The following is a 19349-nucleotide window of genomic DNA, read 5'->3' on the forward strand; positions in this document are numbered from 1 at the left end:
TAAAAGTAAAGGAGCTAGCAGTCTTTCTTAATTTGTGACTACTACAAATAACCAAACGGTTTACTGAAACAGTGATATATACAGAGCTATTTCACCAAGGACGAGTGTAAATAAGCAGTTGGCTTACTGAAGCAAAGTGCGGGCAGGCTTCAAACTTACAAGTAAGTGATTGACTTATTGAATAGAAAGGCTTCAATAGTAAACAGAAATGAATCGCATCATCGTTCCTTCTCAAAATGCTTGAAAACTTTTTTTTTAGTTTTGTTTATTTGAAAAATTATGTAGTAAAATTATATGGAATAGTTATATGGAGCTGGTTTCATAATACATTTACTAGGCGATAGATACCATTAAAGTAAGGTCGCTGTTGAATCAAATTTTACTTTCAAAACATAAGGAGTAAGCGAAGAAGAAACATTATCAAATTTAGAAGGCAATGCTTTTTTGATTCTTGTCTTGATCGCCTACGAAATCAATACAGCTTCTACAAAGTCTACTCCAAACTAAGAGGGCTTTTCTGCCTAATTTTAAAAGAAACATTATATTCGAATTTTTGTTGCCAGAGTACTTAAAATTAGAGGAATAATGTTTCTAAGACTAAAACACGCGGTTATCTGAAACTTACCCACAACAATGTTTGATAGGTACTTAAATGAGAATCGGAAAAAATCAGTGAATTGCACTGAATGAGAGGAAAAATTTACAAGCAGAATATACAAATATCAGATATAGCTTGATTTCGACTTCTAAAAATCAAAAATGAAGCATGTTGTACTGTATAATCTTTTGAAGAATAAATAATAAACGATATCTTATGTGCAGCTATATTTGAAACAAGTTTAGTGTCTTTTTTTTTTTTTTTTTTTTTTTTTGTTTTAAATATTTATTTGCTTTACTTTTGTTTCTATGTCTACGGATATATAGGAAAATGGGAAAATGTAAACAATTCGCTAGCGATGAAATTGAGTTAGAAAATGAAAGCAGTAGTTCTGTGGAAATCAGACTGTTTATAAGATACACTCTAAAAGCAATGAATATACATGCAAAATATATCCAGAAGTAAACAGAGGCGGTGAAGAATTAGCTTATTAATTAATAAGATCCATGGTTAAGGGGGTTTTATCAGGGATTCATAGAAAAGAATTCAAATTTCGGTAGGTAAAAAATGCATCAGCACTAGATATTACTGAAACAGAGAAACGCCTATTTAAGAGAAGCTTTTATAACTTGCGTTTAAATTATTTAATTTTTATTTTGCTTTTAAATTTAATTTTATTAGAATTAAATTTAAAATAAATTTTAAAATTTATTACAATTGCAAAGTTTTAAAATGAAATTATTAGGATGTAAATTTTTGAACAGAGATACCTATAATGCACTAGGAAGCATTGTAACATAATACTCATTGTAAAAATTATAACTTTTGCAACATTCATTCGTTATACCCAACGGCTAAAAAAATGCGAGTCGTTACGAACAATACGCTACCTTTTTATTAATACTTTGTTTTAAAATGACGCTAAGTTACATTTTGTAACGTTTCTATATATATTAATAAATAAGTAAATTTACTGTATAAATGTTTACCATTTGAAGAAAACTGGGTTCCAAGCTTGTTTCAGGAACTCATTCTCTTTATATGCATAATGTAATTTATGATTTTTTTGATAAAAGTTGTTGAGTTTTCGGCAACTCAAATAATGTTTAATAACCCAATTGCTATAAACCACTCTTCTGGGTTTAAAATAGAGCCACTCATCTGCTTGAGTTAGAGTAATTTGGCAGTTAATGATCACAGTTCTTAAGATTTTGTAGCTAGAGAAATAGTACTCTCTTAGCTGATACTGGCGTCTTCGTATTATGTTGTCAGTAGGCCGCAGTAACGGCCGCCCGATTTCGTCGCGTTGGCCGCGATATTGAGTGACAAGTGGTCGGCACGATCTCGCCGAGAACCACTCGACTACTGTCCGCGACCCATAGCTTTTCTCTCCCGGCTGGCGGTCCAAGCCGCTCTTCGATAGTTTAGGGATCCATCCCTCTTTTTCATCCTCCCTCCTAATGAGCGCATCCAGGGCCACTTGCATCGATGGCCTCGGGACGACAGCAGGGTTGGTCATCGTTCAGTTGCATTCAGCTGCAAACCTGTCATTTGCTCATTCCCTCCTACAAAATGGAGAAAAATAATAAAGTAGTAAAACCTAAAAAATAACAATAATAATAACAGCAAAAAATAAATTAACATTTCTTTCCATTTTAGTTAGATATTTCATTCATAATTAGTTTTTAGAAGTGTTTCAGTTTTTTTATTTCTTTTTTTTTTATGTATGTATGTATCCGAGTCTTGCGAGCTGTGAGAGGAAAAAAAAAAAAAAAAAAAATAGATTCGCATTTAATTATACACGCAATTACTTCGTTGAAGTAAAAGCCATAAAGAGCTCTCGATGTCATATTTTCATCCAAGCGGTGAGTTTGTTCTGGCGCATAAGCCACACTTTCGGTGTCAACGTAAATCCTCGGCCGAGTTGACGGAGCAATTAAACAAACAATCAACAATTGCTATCAAATACGACTAATGTTTAGAAAGTGATTTGATGTCAAATAATCGGCTGCATTACCTGTGTCAACACCCGAAAAGGTGTATCAGCACTGTTGAGCAGGAGATCAAATGACGAGTGTTTGTTGAAGCGGGTGTTTATGCAGTTACCCCGTACGCTCGACAGCACGCACGGTAATTTGTTAAACAGCAACGCAGGCGCGTATCCAATTTTTTTTCCATTTATTTTTTTCTTTCTCTTTCTTTATTTTCTTTTTTTCTTCTCCTCACCCTCAACTTTGAGAGAAATTATTTCTCCCGAAAACGAAGAACACTTTTGTATATAAAGCACATCCAGATATATAAAAATTAACACAGTACAGTATCAGATTTATTTTTTGAGTGGGCACAACCTATTACACTGTTTATACCTATTTAAACAGATTGACTCAGCCTCCGAAAATAATTTTTAGAATTTGTATTATTAAGAGTCTTATCCATATAATGGGTATAACGAGTCTTAAAATTTTATACAGATATATACAGAGTAAGCCAAATCCCCTCCTCATAGATAGTATTTGTCTAGGGATTAACACTCTGTGAACAAATAGCAACAAATGTAATTAAACTATTCTATTCTCAAATAATTTAATAAAGTGTTACTCAGTTTATCAGCCCATTGGGTAATGACATATTCATACATTGCAAGAGAAGTTAGCTGTATTTGTTCATTACAGTTTTGGGTAACCGAAAATCGTGTTGCTAATGATGCAGTCCTAATGTTGCTTGAATAAACTAACAGGCTTTATTAAACCTAAAACAAAAAACAAATAAAAAAAATGCAACTACGTGTAGTTTTTATTTCTTCAGAATTACAATGCTTTAATCACTTTCCTTACACTTTAATTATTGAGAAATATGTGTGTTATTTCTTTTCGTATTAGTTTCATTTTTAATCTTCTTGTTAAATATCTTTGAATTTCTTTTTGAATTTTTGTTTTGAATCCAGTATTTTAGAATATCTATGCTATATCTAGTTAATAATATAACTTGTCCAGGTAATATCCTTTGGTTTTCACCGCATACTTAATATTAAATATGTGACGTGAATATGAGCAAGCTTCCCTTAGAAAGTCCTCCACAAAGGCACTCCTCCTTTTAGGCAGGTAGGCTTCCTCAGCTCTGCCATATTCCAATAATCTCTTAACATCAAATAACCTGTGCTCACTCTTACACATGTATAAAAACTAGATTTATAAACACGTATACATAACTGTATACGTATTGCATATGCTCCTGACTATAAAAAAAAGAGGTGTTATTACCAATAATCTCTCTCTCTCTCTCTCTTTTTTTTTAAGGTCAGGAGCGGCTTTTTCATTTTCCTGTTGCCCGTATGTAAAGAAACAAATCATATGTCTATATTATCATCTAGATGCAAATGTATCGGTTACATTGCATGTATATATATGCTCACACGTGTAGAAAAATAGGGAATAGCATGAAAGCTGAAATGTCTGTATTCCATCATGTATAATTTTGTACCAGTGCCTTCATGGAGGACGTTTTAAGGAAAACTGGCATGCTATAACGTAACATATGGGAAAAACCACAAAAACGCCTATGCAGCCAGCGCGTGCGCCGGGATTCGAGCCCCAGACCGAATCACCAGGTTCCAACAACTTTATCGTTCTTTATAATTATGCATATGTATTTTTGAAGAAAGAAAATGATAAAGGGTGTTTCTGCCTGTTTTCCAAGTACTTTGGAGGGATCTCCTCAGATAGATCTCTTTATGCACTATTATTATTGATTTATGAATGGTTTTCCTTCTTTGTATCATTTGAAAAGATTTTAAAACTCTCAAAACATTGGGAATTCGAACATTTTAACATCTATCATGACCGAAATCAGAGGATAGCTATAAATTATTTTATTCAGTAATAAGGGAAGTTAAATTCATTCAAGAATGATTATCTTGAATTTTTAGAAGAAACCTGTTGGAAACAATCCAATCTCTAAAATTTGCGCTAGTATTATTTAGTAAAACTAGCGCAGTAACTTTATATCCCTGTACGCTGCTGAGGAATTCAAAGCTGGAAACCAAAATTAAAGGAAATCTTAAATCATGAATTTATTTTATTTTTACTGAAAACTGTTTTATTTTTACTTTTTACTGAAACTTTTAAAAATAATAAAAAAGGACTACTAGAAATCTTAAAAAATGAGATAAAAAATTTCAGATATAAATCTGAAATGCTATGTCTTTAACTAAAGTAATAATGAATTAAACTCGGATCAGTGAATTTCCTCCTAATAATATTAACAATACGATAGTAAATAAGCTCGAAAGATACAATTTAAATAGAGGTAAGTTTTAGTTATCATTTCTAAAAAAAAAATTTAGATAATTTCACATTGTAAATTTTACCAGAGTTTAAAAAAAATGCTTATAATTTCACACCTTTCCGGTGAAACTCTAAAGATTCCAAAATTCCAAATGTATTTTAAATAATCTCTCAGAGAAATGTTTTACATAAATAGGTTAGATAGTTTTAAATATGTTCCACAAAGCATCAAAAAATCGTAATCTACAACTAGTACTACTAATAGTCTAAAAGAATAATATTTTAATTTCATTTCTGCTTTTTGAAGTATTTATTCTTAGATTTTTCTTTTCTCCCCTCTCTCAAAGTGACATTTCTCATGGAGTTGATGCTTAACCAATATAGAGTAACATAAAGAAATTTTACGCTTTCATCAACGCAAAACTTAAAATTTTCTTTTCATAAGATGAAGATAAAATTTCATCTTTTGAAATAATTTCTTTAGTAATCTTCATGAGTCATAATTATATGTGATATTCACTAATTTTGAACTTTTAACAATGAAAAGTATGTTCCTGTTAAGTATTCAAGCAGTAATTGTTATGAATCCAATAAATTCAATATAGTGAAAGTTAGAATAATACATGCACATACGAATTAATCTAAATACCTTTATGTGTAACACCATCGTTCCTTTATGTGTTCCTCCATCGTTTTTCGATGTTCACTTTTCGTTATTTCGCTTTTACAAAAGGACTGCAGTTGTACTTCTTTTTGCTTAACGAAAGAAATCTGAAAAGGATTTTTCGCTTTTAGGAAGGAAAAGAGCGAAAACAGCTTTCTGTGAGTATTTACAGTATAATCTGTGAGTATTTTTTTTTACTTTCTGTGAGTATTACGTCTATATAGAATAAAATTATTCAATTTAAACAAACAAATACATTATCATATTTCAGGCCCTGTATATCAGCAGTAATAGTCAAAAAAATTTTTTTTTTTTTTTTTTTTTTTTTTTTTTTTTGTTTTGTTGAAAGGGGCAATCAACCCAGAATGGCTGTTAATTTTGTTTTGGCATTTTGCGTTGATTCACTATAAACGGCGAATCACTTTTTAAATTGCTGCTACAAAATATTAGAGCCGTATTATTATATTTAAAGAAATTAAATAATGAAGAATCTGCTTGAATGTATTTTTTAAAATTTTTTATTGTGTATTTCATATTTGGTAACGAATTTTTGATTAACAAACTCAATGATTTTAAAGCGAGCAATGGCAACACTACAAGGAAAAAAAAATATCTCCAGCTTGAAACGCTGTTTATCGGAAATTCTAAAGATAGCCTGTTTTTAAAAATTTTTAGTCCAAAGGAACACTAGCCCAAATGCTCTCGAAACGTGTATGTATATGTATATGGGAAAAAAAACACGTCCTATTGGGCGTAATATAAAATTTGAAAGATTTCAAACCTTTTTTATTTTATTGTATTATGACTTTTTTATTTTATTTTATTGTATTTTTTTATAAAGGCAGGTAAATATAAATGAATTAATAGACATTAGAGATTTGCCTGCCCTGATGTATTCAAACGAATATTTTATAAATAGTACTTTTCTCTTTTCTATGCCCCAGTCTCGTGAAATTTCTACTACACCAACTTCAGACGACTTAGGCTACCACATCATTACCCTTGCTTTACAAAGCTGGGTAACGATGCTGGAAACAGAAGCCATCGGTTTATAGAAACATTGTTTGCTTGGCACACAATCCATAGTATATCTTTCATTTAATTACTTCTTTTATTGTATGTTAGTACTATTTTAGACTTTATTTATTATTAGCTTATTTTTGAAGATGAGAACCCTCACATTTGTTTTTCCGAGCAAATTAATGGTAACGGCTTCTTTGCTTTATGCAAGCTGCGCTTAAGATTTCAGTGCACTTTCAAAAAGCAGGTGAAATTTATGTATAGCAAATCCCCCTTAACACGAACTCACTTAAGGTGAACACTCGGCTAACATGAACAAAATTTCGGTCCCGGCACCGATTTACATGATTCTACGAGAAGTTTTATCTGTTAAAGCGAATTTCGGTTAGCATGAATTACGGAGTGTTTTTACCCCGTTGCATAATCACATTTTTTGATTTAATACGAACTTCCGAAGTCTTTCATATTTTTTCCTGCTGTTTATCTGCTAGGGCTATGTTCAGAAATGTTCCGTTCCGTTTCATTGAAAACCTCACAGGATACACTGTGTTTTTTAAAACATAGCCAGCACGAGTATCATGGCTCGACAATTGCGGACATCGCGTCAACAATGCGTTTCAACCAATAAATGCAATTCTATATTCAGATGTTCTTTTTATTCTTTAAAAATTAGCTAGTACTGTAGAGTCAATAAGGTATTTTGATGCTGGGGACATGAAAAATGAGCAATGCCCTCACTGGAACTCGAATCTGAATCTCTCGAATATGGGCGGAGTGTGTTGCCGTTACACCCGAATGCACGCAGAAAGGAGGGAAAAAATACCTTATAGTATGATTAATGTTAAATCTTGAATAATTCTGGGTAACTGAGGTAAATTACTTACATGTCTTCTTCCACTGGTCACCGGGGTGAGTTAGTATCTTCTCGTCTTCCCACAACTCAGCAGGACACATCGTATTAAAGGAATAATTACAGTTAAAATTTAAGTGAATTGACATGAATTGAATTTACATAGATAGTGGACTGTAGTATAGTTACGTATGAATTTTCCGCGCGTTCCAACATGTCTTTATTTTTGGAAAGCTCTAGCGGCACTGTTCGACAGACCTGTAGATGACCTTCTGGTAGTTTTCAAGACGTAACAACTAAGGCTAAATTGCAAGCAGCAAGTGAGTGATTCACGGTCAAGAGAAAGAAGACACACATATATCTAACAAAACTAAATGGTAGAGAAAATATACAGCGGTGTGTGTATTTAAGATAAGTACAATTGCCGAAAAGTATGGAATTACCAAATCTACCTTATCTACAATACTTAAAGATGGTAAAAAAATTTTGAATGCTGCTGCCTCGCGTTCCGAGAACAAATCTAAGCGACTTCGCTGTGGTAAGTATGAAGATGTCGAAACTTTACTTTTAGAATGGTTCAAGGTACCAGTCAAAAACAAACGGGATTGCAAAAAAATTTAGGCATTTAAGATTTCAGTTATCCTGCTGGTTGGCTGTATAAATTCCATCGTGTCACCATCAATGATGTGTGGTGAAAAAAATAAAATTAACGAAGAAGGAGCGAACAGCTGTTGCATGAATTTGACCAAGTGAGAGAAACGTATATCTCGTTTGATGTTTACAGTATGGACGAAACTGGACTTTTTTCCTATCTTTCCGAATAAAATTTTTTCCCTTGGAATAAAAGGTGACGAGTGCCGCGATGGAGCACGCAATTGCGTCTTAGGTGCAAGAAATGTCATCAGGAGAAAGTGAGGAGGAGTATGTCATTCCGCCAACAAGCCAGGAAATCTTACACTGCTTGAACACTTCAGAACGTTTTGCTGCAACATCCGAAGGGACTGGCATTTTTGTCCCCATCTGCAACAGCGCAAAATGCAGGAACATTTCACTGAAAAATGATCTGTGACTGCATTTTTTACAGTAAATTAAGGAAGTACATTTAAGGAAAAGTTACAGTACGTTAATTAATTTCGTTTTAGCGTTTTTTATGACATCATACAAAATATACTGTAGTACTTATGTAACTATATCCTGTAAATGGTTAATGTTTAGAAAAAAAACTACTCCAAAATTAAACTTGAGTCTCCAGTTAATATGATTTTTTTTAATACGAACGTTTGATTTCTTGGTCCCTTGAGTTTCGTGTTAACAGGATTTACTGTGTATACTAATTCCTGAAGGACAGTTATGGATAAAGAGGTATTTAGCACTATAAACCGAAAATTAAAACATTGTTAGCAGCGTAAAATTTCCAGTAACAGCCCATTTTATCTGGCTTTCAAAATAAATGAGTTTTACAAGATGCTACCTGATATTAGTGTTAATTTACAAAGAAGGGCATGTGTTATATGCAATGGCCAAGTATATGCAATGGCTAACGTCATAAAATGCATTTTTAACGCACAGGAAAATGCTGATTATTAGGTCTTTGTCATTTGTAATAATGATTTTTTTTTTCGTATGTCTAACTGTGACAAAAAAAAACCAGGTCCTTTTTTCTCTGACCAAAAATCCTATTACAACAATCTGCTAATATTCTACTACACTTATTATATTTCAAATTTAAGATTCTGATCAAATGAAGAATTTTGGCATGGAAAGTAATGACTAAAATTTTTCATTTTGCAAAATTTATACTAGTATTTCCATTGTTGCCGTACACAGAAAATGTATACAACACATACGCATAATATTTATATATGGCATGTATATACATATTAAATAGATGTATGTCTGTTGAATATGTATGCACACTTGTACATATCTATTTGCATGTATATTCATATTCAATAGGGGAAAAAATGTTGTAAAAATAAATTATAAAACAAGTAAATGGTTTTAATCATCGCAAAGATTATTTTATTTAGGACTACCACTTTTGCTCTAATGTTTAACAAAAATACACACAGCGATTTAAAGTTAAAAAAAAAAACCTAACATAAGATTAGTGGAGACTTTATATTAAAATTCTTTCGATTTCATTCCCCCGCCCTTCCGAATTAAATAGAATTTTATGTAAAAGCTATGCAAAACTAAGGTTTCTTTCCCTGACTAATTTTTTATTGCACGTTGGCATGTTTCAATACAGCGCTAGTGTACAATGCATATTCTTTCTTTAACGCATTCGCATGACATGAAAGTAGTATTTCTTTTCGGTAGATCCTCTTTAACTGAACTGAACCCAATCCCGAAGTTAAAGGGAATGAATGCTTTTAAGCAGTTTCAAATAAAATATCTGTCGTCTTATTTATATACTACGTATAAAAATTTTATTTGTCTACCATCGTAATAAGAGTATTCGGAAAGCTCTGTTGTCAGAATATCATTACATATGGACTCAAAGCTATTGAATCAGTAAAACTCAGTAAATTTGTAAATGCGAATTCGTTTAATCTAAATCAACATTAAGAATGTTAATTTGAAGGCTAGAATTTGCAAGAAGGTTGATTGAATATTGTCACGTTTTATTATTACTTAATCCTTTGGTGATTGCGAGATTAAGCAATTTTTTCTTCCGAAATATGCGCGATATCTGTCAGTTGTAAATTTGTAATGCGAGCTTGTTCGTTCGCATCCACTGCGGTGCTTAACCAGAATGCGAGTTGAGCTCGTTCATGACCATCAAAGGGTTAACGGACATTCAAACTTTCACGATTTAGTTTAGCCGTACTATGAAAATCTCATTAAGACTGAGTTTAATTCAGCTTATCTTTCAATGAAGTGAGATTTTACTCGTAAACTTTCGCTTTGTAGATACATGCAATTAACTAGCAAGAAATAAAATAAGCTAATACTAGCATTCAAATCCCCTATAATAATTAGCGAAGGAAGGAAAAGGAAAACAGAGAGAGAGAGATTGATTTTTTAACTTATAATACAATGTTAGGCATTCAGAAATAAATGTAAGTTTATTGTCAAAATTATCTGTATTGTATCACAAATTTTAAAGCAGTTGTTTGCTCTTTTATCTTTTTCAACTGAGATAATGAATTGCAGTCGTAACTCCTTGCTTATTAGGCAATGTAAAAATGCGTCGGTAAGCACCTCATTTTTTTCCCACATTTACATGAACAACAAAAGAATATATTTTGTTACCCACAGTTTTTTTTTTTTTTACTCGACCGAACTCTCTCTCATAACTACATTATAAATCGTGTTTTTCTTGTCTTTTTTTTTTTTTTTTTTTTTTTTTTTTTTATATAATTTTTTTTAATACAGACCACAGTATGATGATGACCCGGATGAAGGTTCAGCCCTTTTCCTTCGCAATCTCGCGTCTTATAGGTGGCTCCGTTTCAGGGGGGGTGGGTCCCTTTCACGTAATTAATGACCACAAAAAGGGGGGCAAAGGGAGAGTTTCGAGGGGACCACCTATGTGTTGCAGAGGGCGAAGCTTAGACATAGATAAATGAAACTGGTGTAAAAAGATGGATTGCTATTAATTGTTATGCGTGGAATCTCGTTCTTAGTTTCTTTTTTCTCTCCGTTTCTAGATGGGTTGAACTTTGTTTTAATTAAGCTACTCTTTGGATGGGATGACGTGTTATCCTTTCCATCTATTTTTTTAAATTTGTCTTTCACTCCTTGTTTAGCGTAAAATATTATTTGGGAAAGACACGCAAAATGAAGGCGAGGTCTTCGAGGCGTCTACATTCTGTGACATTTTCTTTTGTCTTTCTGAATGGCAGAGAGTGAATAATTACCGTCGAGCATTTGAGCATAACGGCATGCTCAATCTAACCGAAAATCCTGAAAATATTCTTCCAAATTTTAAATCTTAAATGTTTTGACATCCTTTTTGATAAATTAGAGGTGCTATTACCTTTAAATAGTTTCTTATTCGGCAGTGCCGGACTCTGCTTGACTTCCTACTTTAAGAAGATCAAAATGCGTTCCCTTTCTTGAAAACTTTGGAAATTCATTAGCATCTTTCATAAATATTTATTCATTTGACGCCTGCCAGTGTCAGAGCGCTGAATATTGGCAGTTTGACTTGTGATCCAGAGACCGGGCTGGCTGCATGAGATTAGATTGGATTGCTTAGAGCATGGCAAAACACGTGCGGCTATCTGCCTAATCGGAGAGATGGCTTCGTGGAAGACCTTTTAAGGGAAACTGGCTGGTATTAACACTACAGATGGGGAAAAATGAAAACTTCTATTCATCAAGATCGCTCACCATGATTTCAAAGCTGGTCGAACTGTTAATGTTTCGCGGTTTTGCCGCTTAGTCACTGTTTGGATGTGGCTAAATAAGAATTTTAGTGATTTTTCCCATATGTAACGTGCATACCAGTCCGTTTCTCTCAGAAAGTGCTCCACGAATTCATCCCTTCCCTCAGCCGATAGTCCTAACATACTGCGCCATAACCCAAAAATTCAGTTCCTTTTATTTTCATTAAATTGTGAGAAATGGATTTTAAATAACTACTTGTCTTTTAGGCAAATATAGGAAAAGAATAACTCTTTCAAGCCTCTGATCAGTCTTACTTTATAGAAGAAAAGAATGATGTAGTTATGTTTACTATTTAAAATAATTCATAATTCTCCTGTATAATTCCCTATTGCACTCTTTTCTGCTCGAAACAACTGTACTCAAGTCTGCCTAAAATACTTCTCAGACGACAGTTTGAAAAATAAATTTCATAAGGAAAGATAAGTGGCACTTCGGCGGAAGAATTTATAAGCAGAACTTCTTATTAATGGACAATCAAGCTTTATTTTGCTGTATTCTTTTAAGCATAATTGTCTGTGAGCTTCTGCAATATGATTTAAATTTGTACTCCCCCCCTGACTGCATTGAGAAAAAGGAAAACAAGTGTCAAATTTTTAGTCCAAAGGGGCTTTGTTCCTAAAGGACTATTGTTTTCGTTTTGCGATTTTGCGTTGAACCGCTCTGAATGTCCGTTTCACTTTTCAAACTGTTGCCACCAAATACTATCGCATTGTGATAAAACAACGGTACCTAGAGCCATCAAATTTTAAATGACGTAATCCTACTGCGAATATGGGCATTTGGAAGACCAATTTGAAATTTGGAATTTGTTTTATTATCGGTTTCATATTTTGTAAAACATTAACGAATTTTTGATTAATAAACTGAACGATTTAAAAGGGAGTAATGGCAACACTCTGCGGGAGGAGGAAAAAACTTTTTTATCTCCAGCGCGCGAACTGTGTATGGGAAATTCAAAAGATATGCTCATTTTAAAATTATTTTGCGACATTGCTGTTGAACTGAATTTTATGGTGTAAGTGCAAACAGCATGATAATAAATAAATAAAGGCAACAGACAAAACGTTAAAAAAAACGCCTCTTTGGACGTAATTTAAAATCTGAAAACTTTCAGATGTTTTTAAAAAAATTTCTGTATTCTACTTTTTTTAAAAAAATTTTTGTGACTCTAACATAAAATTTGTTCTCAAATGCATCCGCATCGTGGTCTTCCAAGTACTGAATTTTGCATAAATTGCTTTTTAGTGCTCTAGTAATAATGAAACAGTTACTGTTTTTCAACCAGTTTTCAACTTTTTTAAAGTCATATTCATTTCTTAATTTACAGTTTTCGAGCTCTGATTCTTTCTTCTTTGTAGTGCTTTGTAGCCCAAACTGAAGCTACTTTCTTGATTCCTTAGAGAGATTTTTAAAAAATATTTTTTATTTGGGTATTCCTCACAAACTTATAAACTAAGACTTTCTTCATTTGAAATAATTGTATAAAATACTGTTTTCTAAATCTTTCTAGGTGTATTTTTTTAAATATTAAATTCATTATTTCATTTTGTAAATTAAGAATCTCCATATTGATTAGCCGCTCATTCTGGCATAGTTGTTCAAATTCTTTTCCACTGTTCTTTTATAAATCTGCGGTCTTTTTATTGATAAAAACTTTGAAAGTAAAACAAAATATAGTATTTCATTCATCAAAATTATAATTTGCAAGCTCTTGGAACAAAATCCAAGCCTTTTTCAGTGAAGTAGAGAATGCTGAAATTGTTATTTATTCTCCCTAAAGAGAAAGATCTCAACTTACAAGTAAAAGGTTATGTTCTCATTTTCTGTTATCTGTTTTCCAGATTCATCACTCCTTAGAGAGCATTTAATGGTTTTTCTTGAAAGGCTGCGATTCACTACGCCATCTTCTTTTTATTTGAATTGAAATCTTCAGACGTATATTTCCTTGATATATTTATATATAAGATTTTAACTACAAAACAGAGAACGAAATATAATTCAGAGAAAAAAGTTATTTGAAAAGAGTAGATAATAGGGAAAAAAAGGCAGGACCGGACTGGGTGCTGTAATCGGGCTGCGAAGGTGTCTTTTGAATTGCCAAGGGTATCTTGACGTTGTCAATCTGAGAAAGGTTCCGGCACCGTTTTACAAATTGACCATTATTTGCCGAGACTCAAGATTGCCCTGGCATAAAACTGCCCGAAATTGTTAATGAAATTGCTTACATTAGGAAGAAACAATCTTCATCAAGCTATTGGTATGCCCATAAGAAGGTCCTTACCTTGGCCAACACGCGCCGACTTTCATAAAGTTGCTAGCATCTTTAAAATATTTCTTAAAAGCATCTGAATAAATTCCTCAAATCGAAAACTTGTCACTTTTATGCGTCTCCACTGCATGGCTGCATGGGCGTTTTCGTCGCTTTTCCTACGTAGATATAGGCCAGTTTTTCTTAGAAAGCCCTCCACAAAGGCATCCCTCCCCTTAGGCAGATACCTCCTTTACCATAATCAGATAAACCACACAAAATCTCGCTTTTATGCTATGGAACAAAGAATTATATCCGACAAATATAAATATATGACGAGCTAAAGACGAGAGGATTAAGATGATGAGTTTAATACGATTGTCATTGGTACAGCTTTTGACTTTTTTTTTACAGTGGCATTAATATTTTCCTTCCTATGAGTTTATAGCTTTTTCCTACATAAATCCATATAATTAATTTTCAGCTTTTTTATACCAGAAATTCCCCGAATTCCCGATATTCCCATACCTTTCTGAAGTGTATATATATATAATGTTGTGTGATCTTAAATTCTCTAAGTTCGAAAACAAGTTAAGGGAAGATATATATATAAGAACTTATGTCACTTTCTGTTTACGCATTTTGTTTGAAGCTAGAAATCATTTTAAATAAATTTGCAACAGGTGTATTCAACAGGTGTATGAATTTAGTATTTTAAATACTACTATATTAAATTTACTTCGATACAAACATGATTTGTTTCAGAAGGAAACATAATTACTTGCTTAAAAAAGATATTAATTTTAACAGTTTCATTAATCTTTTACTCCGTTAAGCGGAGTGTCTGCATGGGAGTTCGAAGTTTTCCCTATGTCTAACGTGAATAGTACCCAGGTTTCCTTAGAAAGTCCTCCAGGATAATATCCCTGCCTTTAGGAAAGTAGCCGTCTATCGTAATCTAAAATACATAAACAACAAAAACGTTAATATTTCCTGATCTGATTAATATTCTTTCCATTAAAAGGCTCTTGGGGATAAAATGTAGAAAAAAAGTACAACAAAAATATAAAAATCTGAAAGCTTAAAAAAGATTTTACATTACGCTCAAAGGGGCGGTTTTTTCTTCTTTTTTTTTAACGTTTTGTGTGTTATCTTTATTTATTAAATATCATATTCTTCTCACTTAAACCGTAAAATTCAGTTCAATAGCAATATCGCAAAACAATTTTAAGATGAGTGCTTTCCTTTCGCATTACATTTTAAAATGAGTGCTATTACTTTTTATAGGAATCTGTAGAATTTCCGAAATCTCGCGCACTGGAGATAAAAATGTGTTTTTCTCCGTAAAGCTTTGCCTTTGCTAGCTTTGAAATCGTTGACTTTGTTAATCAAAAATTCGTTAAAGTTTTACAAAATCTGAAATAAATAATAAAACAAATTCCAAAGTCGGGCTTCCGGGTGACCATATTCGCGTGGAAACGTACGTTATTCAATATTTAATGGCTCTAGGTATTATTTAATTTCTTTATATTTAACACAGAGCTCTAATATTTGGGGGCAACAATTTGAAACGTGAACCGACATTATAGTGAACCAACTCAAAATGCCAAAACGAAATTAATAGTCCTTCTGGGCTAGCGCCCTTCGGGCTAAAAAGAAAAAAAAAAAAAAAATCAGGACTTTTATTTAACTTCTTATCTTTCAAGCGACATAGTCGTCTAAGACTATACATATATACTATGGTAAGTAAATAATGTGTGACTCTAATATCTGTATACTTACTGGTTGAGCGAATAGATATGAATGCAATGTACACTTTTACACACACACACACACACACAAAAAAAAAAAAAAAAAAAAAAAAAAACGACGCACCACGGTGCACCAAGAAGATAAAAAGCAAATTGGACACAAATTGATATGCGTACAGGTTTCGACGGAAAATGCAAAATTTTACATTTTGGCTGCCAATGAATGAACGGTTGTCGCTACAGCGCATCCGATCTGCGCAACTGGCAGGATATTTAAGAGGAGAAATTACGATTCCAGGCCATAAATTCTTCACGAATTTCATTCCGTGTACTGTGATAGAGAGTTACTATGCCTCGCATACATGTGCGGGAACGATATGCGCAGATGTTAGAAGTGAGAGAGGTCGTGTAGTTGGACACTAAGAAGCGGTTGGTCGACATTTGAGCAGGAGCGATGCCACTATTAGACGATGTTGGCAGGAATGGGTGAACCATGGCTGCACACAGCGTCAAGAAGGAAGCGATAGGCCTAGAGAAACGACAGAACGTGAAGACCGAGCACTCGTTAGAGCAGCACTCACAGCCCCAGATGCATCATTATCATCCATTGTACGTGCAACTAATGCTTCAGTGATCACAAGGACCATTCATAGACGGCTCACAGAAAGGGGGCTGAGAACACGGCGTCCCTTGCGCCGACTACCATTGACCTCTGTACAACGTCAAGCCCTTTTGCGGTGGTGTCGGGATCATTCGCACTGGAATGTCACTGACTGGAGTAAAATAGTCTTCAGGGATGAGTCCCGATGACCAGCGAAGACGAGTCTGGAGACGCCCCGGACAGCGGTGTGATATCAATCTGTCTTCCGGCAGACAGGCCGACAACCAGGAGTGATGGTCTGGGGTTCCATTTCATGGTAGGGCCCTTTTCGTTGTCATCCGTCGCAACCTTACAGCACAGCAGTACGTCGACGTACCCCACCCAAAATCTAATAATTATAAACTTCTTTACTACAGCTTTTAGCTAGGCATAGATGGAAGTGAGAGGAGCACCAGAATTTCAGATATAGTCATACACATATAGTCCCGCCGCACTAGCTGTACAGTTCCTTCCCAGATTTGAGAGAGAACACTACGGAAGTCTGGACAAGGGTCTCTCACCTCTTTTCTCCTACCACCAGCTCCTTGAGAGGGCATCGGCTCGCCGCGTATTTTAAGTGGCAGTAGTATTATTTTTGCTATGTAAATAGTTATGAAAATCCCAAGAGATTATCATAACCATCTACAAATTACCGCAAAGGATTATGTTACTTGGGTTACGTCAAAGCACGAGATGGCTATCTGCCTAGGGTAAGGAGTGTCTTCGATGAGGTCTTTTTTAGGAAAACCAGATTGTATTCACGTGACATACGAGAAAAACCGCGACAACTCCTCTGCAGCCATTCCTTTCGCCGAGACACGAACTCGAGTCATACTATCAGTCCAGCGATTTTACCGCTCTCCCGCAGGTAGCAAAAGTTCAAAAAGAATATTATGGTTAACAATGGGAAAAAATACCTTTCATTTTTAAATTTATATGAATTTAATGAAATAACATTTATTACTAATTACAAAATTCGTGATTTTGCATAATGATAATTTATAGGTGATTACGCACTAATGCAACCTTCCTGACACAGTTTGGCAATTTTATACAGAAGAAATATAATGATGTCTGGTAATTGCGAAAAATTATTTATTGCATGCATATTTTTCGTTTAAGCTAGGTATTTATTCTTTATTTAATTTATTATTTTTTATTTAATTAAATAATAAAAAAACCTACAATTTAATCAGGAAACTTACTTTTAAGTAGTTTGTTTGAGGAAGGAGAGGGATTTTAGGTAAAACTGTCGTAGCCATCACTTCAAGAATAGATTTAAAACTATTGTTCCCTTTAGCAATTTGGGGCAGTTGGATTCCAGCAAAAGTTCCGCAATTTCTTCCATTGCAGACTAATCTCGCAAGCGTATATTTTCGAACTGAAGTTAAGATAAAAATAATTTATCACTCTTAAAAGCCCTTGGAATTTGAAACAGAATACACGCGAGAAAGGCGACATTGCCTGTTAACATTGCGTACATGTTTACCAGAAAATGTTCGTAACTTACGTAAGGTGGTTACGCCAGCACGTAAATACCTATATATGTTATAAACTAATTAATGACTCTTCGGCTCGGAATGTAATACAGTATCATAATGGTACTTATGTTTTTTTGAAATTATACGTAATACGGTGACAAATTAGACTAGTTAGTTTCATATCTTCTCAATTTATATTAATAAGGGGCAAAAGCTTATAAGGCTTGATAAGGATGCATATCCTTCAATCAAGCTAAGATTTATACACACAAACAGAATGAATCACATAAAATTTTAAAAAATAAAATTTGCTAGTCGATAACTCTCAGTAACTTGTCTGGGAAAAACATTGGTCTAAATATTAAAACTTGTTTTTACAATTAGTTATTTTTACAATTTATAATTGTTTTTAGAATTAGTGGTCAAGTGCCAAAACCGCTGAGACACCGTAGTTTCTTCCAGAGCCTGTAACTCAACTGTAAAACTGTATGATAATAAAATTATAGATAGAGGAATGCTTTTGTGGTTTTCTCCATGTGTAACGCTGTAAAGTTCCTCACTCTTTTTGTACTAAAACGAACGTTAAGGAACTTAGTGAACTTGTTAGCGACTTATCGCTGAGTTCAAACAACTAAGACGTAGACTCAAGAAGGGTTAACTACCCTTTATTTCACTCAAAATAAGATGAACCGTTGACCCCTTTCTCGGGCTTGCAACAAAGCCTCCACTCGGGTTTGAACTCAAAATAAGAACTAAATTAGAACTAACTAAGAGACTTAGCCAAAGCTAACGCAATTATCTAACGTAGTTGCTCTTAATTTAAACTAGCCGGCGACTATCAGAAGGTACGACGTAATATACGGCTGAACGTAACAGCTTCTAGAGAGATTTAGTCCGAAGGCAAACACGTGCTACATAGGATTCCTAGCCCTCTCTGGCGGAACCTTCCTTTAATATTACTACTAACTGACATTGATTTAAAATAACTGTTATAAAATGAAAATATGCCTAACGTAAATAGCCTCTTTATATATATATGCGTGTGTGTGTGAATTAAATTTGTAATTGCTTGAAATTTGGGAAAACTGAAACCTTCTAGCAAAAATTTCGTACCCGAGACCCTATTTTTAGCTTAAAGAAATACCTTAAAGGAATTGCAGTAAGCAAATGGTTGAAAATTATTTTGATAAATTTGTGATACATAATGCTCTTATTCCACGTAAAAGTACAAATGAAGTGTTTCGTATTGAGTTTGCTTTTGTAATGATTGAAATTGCATGCTGATGGAAATACAATTTAGCAACGTAACTTGGCATAAATTAAGCAAAACTTCTAGAGCTGTGTTTTCGAAATTCAAACAGAACTTTTTCATCTGCAAAAGGCGAAAATAAGATGAAGAGATTCTGACGTGAGAAA

General features: G+C 33.6%; 1 long non-coding RNA gene across 1 annotated transcript in view; it reads right to left on the reverse strand.

Moving 5' to 3' along the window:
* Positions 1–838: 838 nt before the first annotated feature.
* The window catches only part of LOC146993237 (uncharacterized), a 294463-nt gene continuing 275952 nt past the window's right edge, over positions 839–19349 (reverse strand). The window contains exons 4-5 of the long non-coding RNA XR_015038518.1: positions 5531–5652; positions 839–2163 (exon numbers count right to left, since the gene is read on the reverse strand). This is a non-coding gene — a long non-coding RNA (uncharacterized LOC146993237). The remainder of the gene's footprint in view (positions 2164–5530; positions 5653–19349) is intronic.

Source organism: Stegodyphus dumicola, chromosome X1, assembly GCF_044657685.1.
Source record: "Stegodyphus dumicola isolate Sdum_Otavi_A_Nest chromosome X1, ASM4465768v1".
NCBI classification, from domain to species: domain Eukaryota; kingdom Metazoa; phylum Arthropoda; class Arachnida; order Araneae; family Eresidae; genus Stegodyphus; species Stegodyphus dumicola.